Consider the following 8,014-nt stretch of genomic DNA (forward strand, 5'->3'; position numbering starts at 1 on the left):
TACACATGGCTAACAGGAAACGTTAAGGTCTCACCAACTAAACCATTCGTCTTTGGACATATACAAAACAAAAAAACGGAGACAGGCCTTCAGGAACAGCTAGGTTTGTTTTCTTTAAGCCTTCGTGTCCACCGTACTGGCTATGAAAGATGAAAGACGCCATGGGCAGGAGGGACCATGGTGGCCACCTCTTCTGCTTTAGAATGGAGCGAAAACTTGTGATTCTTTCCACAGGACTAATCTGACGAGTTCAAAGTATTAGATCACTTCTAACTTTATCTCAAGATGGAGACAGCTAATCATGCATGCCACCAGTCCTGCATAATATGTCAGCTTTAAGGCTTTTTCATCTGCCCTGATGTGAACGTAAACTTGTTTGCAAACATCTGGATTTTTGTTGTGTCCATTCATCTTTTCTAATGAGTAACTTCAAAGTGTGCATCAAAAAACGACTTACTCCTGGAGGTCTAACAAATATATCTATCTCTATCTCAGTATAAAATAAAATGTGATCATATATTTTGGCCCTGGCTGTTTACTCACAGTGTACAGATAATACCTTATTTTGTCCAAAATCTCAAATATAAACAGTTTTCAAGTGGACATTTTCCACAGCAGGAAATACAGAACTGTTTGTGGAACCAAGGATGCTTACCAGATGCCTACTTAGTTTCTGATGAAACCTTCCAACCACAAACTTAACAGACTTGTGTACGGCTTCACTTTCACAGTGAACGGTAATACAAACAGCAAAGCAAAGAGAGCAGCAATGGAGACGAGACGTGTGAAGAGGGAAGACGGTCCCAGTTACATTTCTAAAGCAGATATAAACACTCTTTTTATTTATTCATCACGCTCGTATATTCCTCCCTCCAGACAGTGAAAACTGCTGCTGTCTAATTTGCCCATTCAGATGCAGTGAAAAGAGAAATAGGGATGAGATGGGGTAAAGGACAATTAGTCATTTTAGTTTAAGGTGGGGAGGGGGGGGCATTACACACAGCAACTGATTCTTCGTCTGATTAGAGCTGTTTGAAGCTGGAACACCAAAAATGGCAGATTTTCCTGGCGATTTTAAAGCGATCACCTCAAATGTTCTGGCTCCGCAGCCAGGGGATGTGTTCTGTGGGGTTTTAGTCGGTGCTGCTGCAGCCATCACTCATCCTTTTACTTCACTATGTAAACACGCCGAGGTGAAATTGGGCTGCAGGGAATAAGAGAGGAGGAATGTGAGGAATGCAGAGCCCCAAATGAAATCCTGCATTATTCAAGTAAAGGAGCAGTTGTGGGGGGGAGACTTAATCATTGCCGTGACGACAAAGACGAGGTCAGAGATCATGTTCAACTGCCTCTCTGGGCCTTTATAAGGAAATTCATTGGGCTGCTTTTAGTGTTGTCAGTCTTGTCACGACCATGAAGACAATTGCAATGCGCACACACCCTCAAGACACATGCACACCCCTTTCTATCCTCCAACCCCACACATACAAAGTGACCCACACTTCACTCCCTGTACTCCCCTAAACAAGACAAGTCCACAATCTAAAGCGTCACTGGCAGCAAGCTGTGAAGCTTGTAACTTCATCACCCAGCAGAAAATCTGATAATTCATGGTGAAAGTTCACTCTCCTTTACCACAGATGGGACAGTAATGGAAGGTTGGTGTGGCACCAGAGGGCCCACTAACAATAACTAAGAAATAGCTCGAATGCAGAATTAACTCAGCAGTAGACATTCCTGAATGGACGCCATGTTTGTTTAAAATTATGGTCCCTTCTCACCACTCAGATCTCTGGGAAACTTGCTGAGAGGTTTGACATCTTGTGTCCTGTGACAACGATGTTATCGGGAGACACACACGATCTGCTCCATGTTTTGTTGGCTTTTAACACCCTGGTCCTGAGGGAGGTCATTTCTTCAGTTACTGTATTGTTGCAGTTTATTTCAGATAGACTGCTGTGGGCCTGCTTCTAAGTGTCTCCATTACGCAATTTCTGAACACACAGCTCTGCCACATTTGCTCCAGCTGGAAAAAAAAAAAAAAAAAGAACCTCACTCAGCACATATCTTGGTCCTAAATCTGAACTAAAAATAAATGTTCTTTTTTTAAAAACAGATTGAACCCCACTGCTTGTTAACCTAGTTGTTTCCAATAGTTGGTCCTTCGTCCTAAAGCACAAAGCAAAGACTGTGGGCAGCGTATAAAACATGGACACTTCATTTTGTTTCTGAAATGCTGTTCCAATGCAGATGGACAGAGCTGAAGAGTAATACTTAAAGCCTGATGTGAATAAAATGTAAATATGTGAGGCCTAATATCTATTTAACTATGGATTTTTTTTAGGAATAAGCACTCTGATGAGCGGGACTCAATCCAGTTAATGATACAATCATGGCTTGTGGGTAAAAACGTGTTTATTTAATATTTTCTGAGAGGTTTACGCTTTTTGAATAGCAGTCTTTTGGATCCAAAGGTGTTTTTGAGCCGGGCACTTTCCTCTGTGGCTTCACATCTTACATCAGGTGGCTGCATCCATCCAGAAAAAGCTATAAACGGGTCCAACCCCGTACTCATGTCTCTGTGGCTTTCTTCATCAAAGTGACACAATACACAACAAGAACAACTACAAGTGACATTTTGCTCTTATTATCAGCGGGCTGAGCATGAACTACCGTCTGTGGACAAACTAAAATAAAACAAATACTGAGGAGGTGTCCAAAGGGTCTTTAAGACTGCTTTCCGTTGTCTGTTCCTTCACATTTTGGCGAGGTTGTGCCAGAAGCCTCGTACAGAACCAAACCAAGACATCGAGCAGCAGACTGTATCATTATTGGAGCCACAAAGCTAACAAGCTAAAAATAAAACTGAAGCTATAATGCTCATGCAGGGAGAGTGAAGATCACTCTCCATCGTGGATGCAAATCAGACCAATGAACAGCGAGTTTCTTACTGATAGCAGGTAGTGGTGATGACTCTTAGGCAGCAGTGAACAGTCAGCTGATGTCCTGAGTGTGAATAATGAAAGTGGGGGGGGGCTCGAGGATGACTCACTCTTGGTATAATGGCTGTCTTCTTTCCCCGAGAAAAATAAAGCTGACAAGGGTGGCCCTGGGTTGGGACTGGGAGCCTGGGGCTGGTGGGAGGAGGTGGGGGGGGAGGCAGGGAGCAGCTGCCTGTCTGATGCCAACATCAGCCGTGCCCTCGCTGTCATAACTCGTGCTGTAATCAGCTGGAACCGAACTCCAGCAACACCAGGACATGCACGTTTACCCCCGAGGGGAGGAGGTTGCGAGGGGTGGGGGGGTTGTGCATATCTGAAATCACATGCATGCATTCACACAAAGAAGTCCATTCAAGTTTCGCTGAAACATAAGTCAGCCCTTCGATGAGGAAAGGATGATAAGAGGTCCAGTTTTCCACAAACAGATTCTTACAAACCTGCAGTGACAGTCCAGCCATTTAAGCTGCGTTAATCAAATTTACATTGCAGTCAACCACGTGACCTTTGCTGGAGAGTTTAGTGTGTGGTTACTAGAAATGTCTGATAGAGGGTAGGTAAAGTCTGGACTCGGAAACAGATCTATACACAATATAATCTATAAAGCTGCTTGTTGAAGGAACTGCTTTCTTAGTTTTGTTGCTAAGGACAGAAATGTGCAGCTTTAAAGGTATTTTACTTTCTTTTTTAACATTAAACTTCTGGTGATAATCTACATTTTTTCTTGTTAAATTAATTGACTGTAACAGCATCTGTTATGAGAGCAGAGTATTCTTTTGTGATAGAGCTCCACTATTGTCCGAAGCCCAGTAAGAGCCAAACGTTGTAGTTTATCTTGAGTCAATCTCACCATTCCTGCCCAAAATAGAAACACCACTAGATAAATAAATCTTAAAACTGCTCGGATAATAATCTTCACAAATGCAGAAATACATCCTCTTTGGACAAAGCAAAAAAAAAATAGTCTGTCTGGCAGTGATGTCACAAAGTATTTAGAGACAGACGAGGAAAATATTTCGTTTGCTGAGTTCATTTCGAGAAATACAGAGTACTACCAGTTTAGCTTTTCAATAGAATTTAACCATTGGGACACATTAAGGAAATGTTGCAGTGCTTTTTACAATGTGATGATGTATATACTGTTTTTTTTTTCTTTAATGAAAATATGATATGCTCAAAAGCACCAGCACCTAAATCTGCCTCTGCAGAGATCAGAGGCTCGAGGACCAATCAAAGTGCTCCACATGAACCCAACAGACAACAGATGGTAACCTATATGGAGGGCATTTATATGTGAACAACTCTCCGCGTCAGCACGTGTGAGCTTTTAAAACTTAAACGCACTCATAAATGGGCACAGAAAAATAAAACAGAGCTGTAACCAAAAACAAATTATGGGGGGGGGGCTCCTTTCTGGAGCCACATTTGGCGCTCTCATGTAGACCATCATTATATTCTGTCCCATGTAGTTTTATATCATCGTTTAAATTAAAAATTTTAACTTTAAAAGAATTTCAACTTTGGTAATCCAGCTTTTTTAAAGCTATATGTGTCTCAACATTTACTGTTTTACTTGCTATTTTTTTCAATGAGGCCCGAATTTCCTTTGATAACTTAAGATGTAATGTATTTGCTATTGTTGGAAAATCTGTTTACATTCATACAAATGCAATTAAAAAAATCACATCAGCAGTCATCAGCAGTCACTTGACAAAACAACTCATTATAGCTCATGATTTTGAACAGACCTCAGAGTGATTAACCTATCATCATGTTAACATCCCCACAAGAGGAAATAAACACACCAAACATTCTTGGCACTTCTACATTTTGGACGATCATACAATATTTTTCCTGTTTATACCATCGACTTACAGTCAGCTGACAAAAAAAGGAAGTTATTTTTCAACAAAGGGCTTTTGTGTTTGTTTATTTGTGACTTTTTTAGTAGCAAAGGGAAAAATGCAGGATTCATATCCATCTGTGTTACTTTCATCCCACACAGAGCGAGAGATTCGGGGAATTCACCCAACCTACATTAGCTTGCCAACAGTTCTCCAAAAATCTAACAATGCTTAGCCCTCAGGTATGATGCTACACATAGGTGTTGACTGTAAGCTAGCTTGAGCCAAAAAGGGGAAACAAAGCACACATCCTCATTCACTGCTAGTTCTGTTTTTTTCCAGAGCAGGGCAAAGCTAAAGGACCAACAACAGCACTAACACAACCAAGAACAGAGCAAAGCTAAAGGTCCAACAACGGCACTAACACAACCAAGAACAGAGCAAAGCTAAAGGTCCAACAACAGCATTAACACAACCAAGAACAGAGCAAAGCTAAAGGACCAACAACGGCACTAACACAACCAAGAACAGAGCAAAGCTAAAGGACCAACAACGGCACTAACACAACCAAGAACAGAGCAAAGCTAAAGGACCAACAACAGCACTAACACAACCAAGAACAGAGCAAAGCTAAAGATCCAACAAAGGCACTAACACAACCAAGAACAGAGCAAAGCTAAAGATCCAACAACGGCACTAACACAACCAAGAACAGAGCAAAGCTAAAGAATCAACAACAGCACTAACACAACCAAGAACAGAGCAAAGCTAAAGGACCCACAACAGCACTAACACAACCAAGAACAGAGCAAAGCTAAAGGACCCACAACAGCACTAACACAACCAAGAACAGAGCAAAGCTAAAGAACCAACAGCAGCACTAACACAACCAAGAACAGAGCAAAGCTAAAGGACCAACAACAGCACTAACACAACCAAGAACAGAGCAAAGCTAAAGGACCAACAACGGCACTAACACAACCAAGAACAGAGCAAAGATAAAGAACCAACAACAGCACTAACACAACCAAGAACAGAGCAAAGCTAAAGAACCAACAACAGCAGTAACACAACCAAGAACAGAGCAAAGCTAAAGAACCAACAACAGCACTAACATAACCAAGAACAGAGCAAAGCTAAAGGACCAACAACAGCACTAACACAACCAAGAACAGAGCAAAGCTAAAGAACCAACAACAGCACTAACATAACCAAGAACAGAGCAAAGCTAAAGAACCAACAACAGCACTAACACAACCAAGAACAGAGCAAAGCTAAAGAACCAACAGCAGCAATAACACAACCAAGAACAGAGCAAAGCTAAAGGACCAACAACAGCATTAACACAACCAAGAACAGAGCAAAGCTAAAGAACCAACAGCAGCAATAACACAACCAAGAACAGAGCAAAGCTAAAGAACCAACAACAGCACTAACACAACCAAGAAGAGAGCAAAGCTAAAGGACCAACAACAGCACTAACACAACCAAGAACAGAGCAAAGCTAAAGGACCAACAACAGCACGAACACAAGCAAAAGCAACAGACACCTCAGATTCTTCGACATATTTGAAACTGCCCCCAGGTGGCAGCAACATGAAACAAGAAGTATATATGTTGATTCCAAAGCTGTGTAAAGCAACAACGCGGAGAGGACGAACAACCTTACGGGGACTCAAGTCTTGCCTCTTCGCGCAACCTTTGTTTCAAGCAATGACAAATTCAGAGAACCTCTGTACCCAGAACACACCAGCAGCTATCCAGTACTTACTTTATTAAAAAGGATTTCACACAACACAACATTTAATTTTAATTTAATTTAACTTTGAACGCAGTTTAACTGGAGACTAAATGCATTTCTTGTATGTTGATGTTGAGTTTTGTTTAGCTTTAAACAGTTATTTTCATATTAAAAGGCACTTTTTTAATCAAACATAGCACAGATTTAAGTTTCTGAGAGGTTTTCTTGTCTTCAATAAAACAAACATCCTGAAGTAGCTCCACAAGCTTAAGATGGTGGTTGGAGGACCTGACATTATCTATCACAGATGTTGAGACAGAGCAGTAAAGGTGGAGCAGTTAGGGCCCCCGTGGAGACTGGGAGGGGGGGCATCCAGCTACAAGAATTGAAAAACCTCTAAATCTTAAAACAGCATTTGGAAGACGACTGTGGTGATGAAGAAGAGGCCTGTGATGTCAAATCGTTATTGAAATCAGTCTTGTGTTTCATTTGATGTCATGGCAACCGGTGTTCCCCCAACTACCCCACTTCAGCTACGAGCAGACCATTAGCATACAGAGAGACCATCAGGTTGTGACACCGCTACGCCTCCATTTCTTACATTTATTACAGATTTGCTGGGCTTGAGTTCTCTTACTGTGGGATTTCCAGCTTTAGAAGGATTTAAAAACACTTTGGGTAACATCAAGGCGACAAAAGCAGCCGCTGCTTTCGAGCGAAAACCACCGTTACAGTAGTTTTACAGCAGGTACGAGACAGTTACACCCACAGGCAGGATTCAACGGTCCAACTAACATCGAGACACGGAAAATTAGACAAAATAAAGCCTCTCTGTTAAAGTATGAACCCACTGACGACTAAGGAAAACTACCAAAATCCATCAGATGTCGGTCAACTGTCGTTTTCTCATCCAGAGCTTAGAAATATGTACCGCTGGCGCTGCATTTCTCACAGGGAAAAGTTACTGTCGCTCCCAGGTGGAGTAACATTTTCTCCCCGACAAGAAAATAAAAAAAATATAACAGACTCTGGAGGAAGATGAGGTCGAGAGAAAGAAGACAGCCTACCTGGAAGAGAAGTCTTGTTTTGTTCCATTGGGGGAAAAAAAAAAAAAGAACCAACAACAGCCGAGCAATCACCTTCTTTCCGTCGAGCTTTCCCGGTGGCTACGCTGGATGTGTGTGTGCGCGGATCCACCGAGGGCTCCTGGAGGAAAGCAGCCGAGCTCCGGCTGATGTCACCCGGGCAGGGAGGGGCCTCACCGGGACACATTTCCATAAGGGCATGATGTCACGTTGTCACTCAGTCAAATGAAACAAGACAGATAACTACTTTCAAATTTAATTGCACATCCATTTTTGTTGCTGATCTGCTCATTCTGCTGAAAGTGATCGATTTGGTTTTGATCAAGATTGTAGGCAACTGAACAA

The 8,014-nt window shown here is 41.9% G+C and overlaps 1 protein-coding gene across 1 annotated transcript in view; it reads right to left on the minus strand.

Moving 5' to 3' along the window:
• The window catches only part of LOC142396908 (SH3 domain-binding protein 4), a 36,223-nt gene extending 28,415 nt beyond the window's left edge, over positions 1 to 7,808 (minus strand). The window contains exon 1 of the mRNA XM_075480117.1: positions 7,652 to 7,808. The gene's annotated coding sequence lies outside the window, so the exon portion shown is untranslated. The remainder of the gene's footprint in view (positions 1 to 7,651) is intronic.
• Positions 7,809 to 8,014: the final 206 nt, after the last annotated feature.

This window comes from Odontesthes bonariensis, chromosome 12, assembly GCF_027942865.1.
Source record: "Odontesthes bonariensis isolate fOdoBon6 chromosome 12, fOdoBon6.hap1, whole genome shotgun sequence".
NCBI lineage: Eukaryota > Metazoa > Chordata > Actinopteri > Atheriniformes > Atherinopsidae > Odontesthes > Odontesthes bonariensis.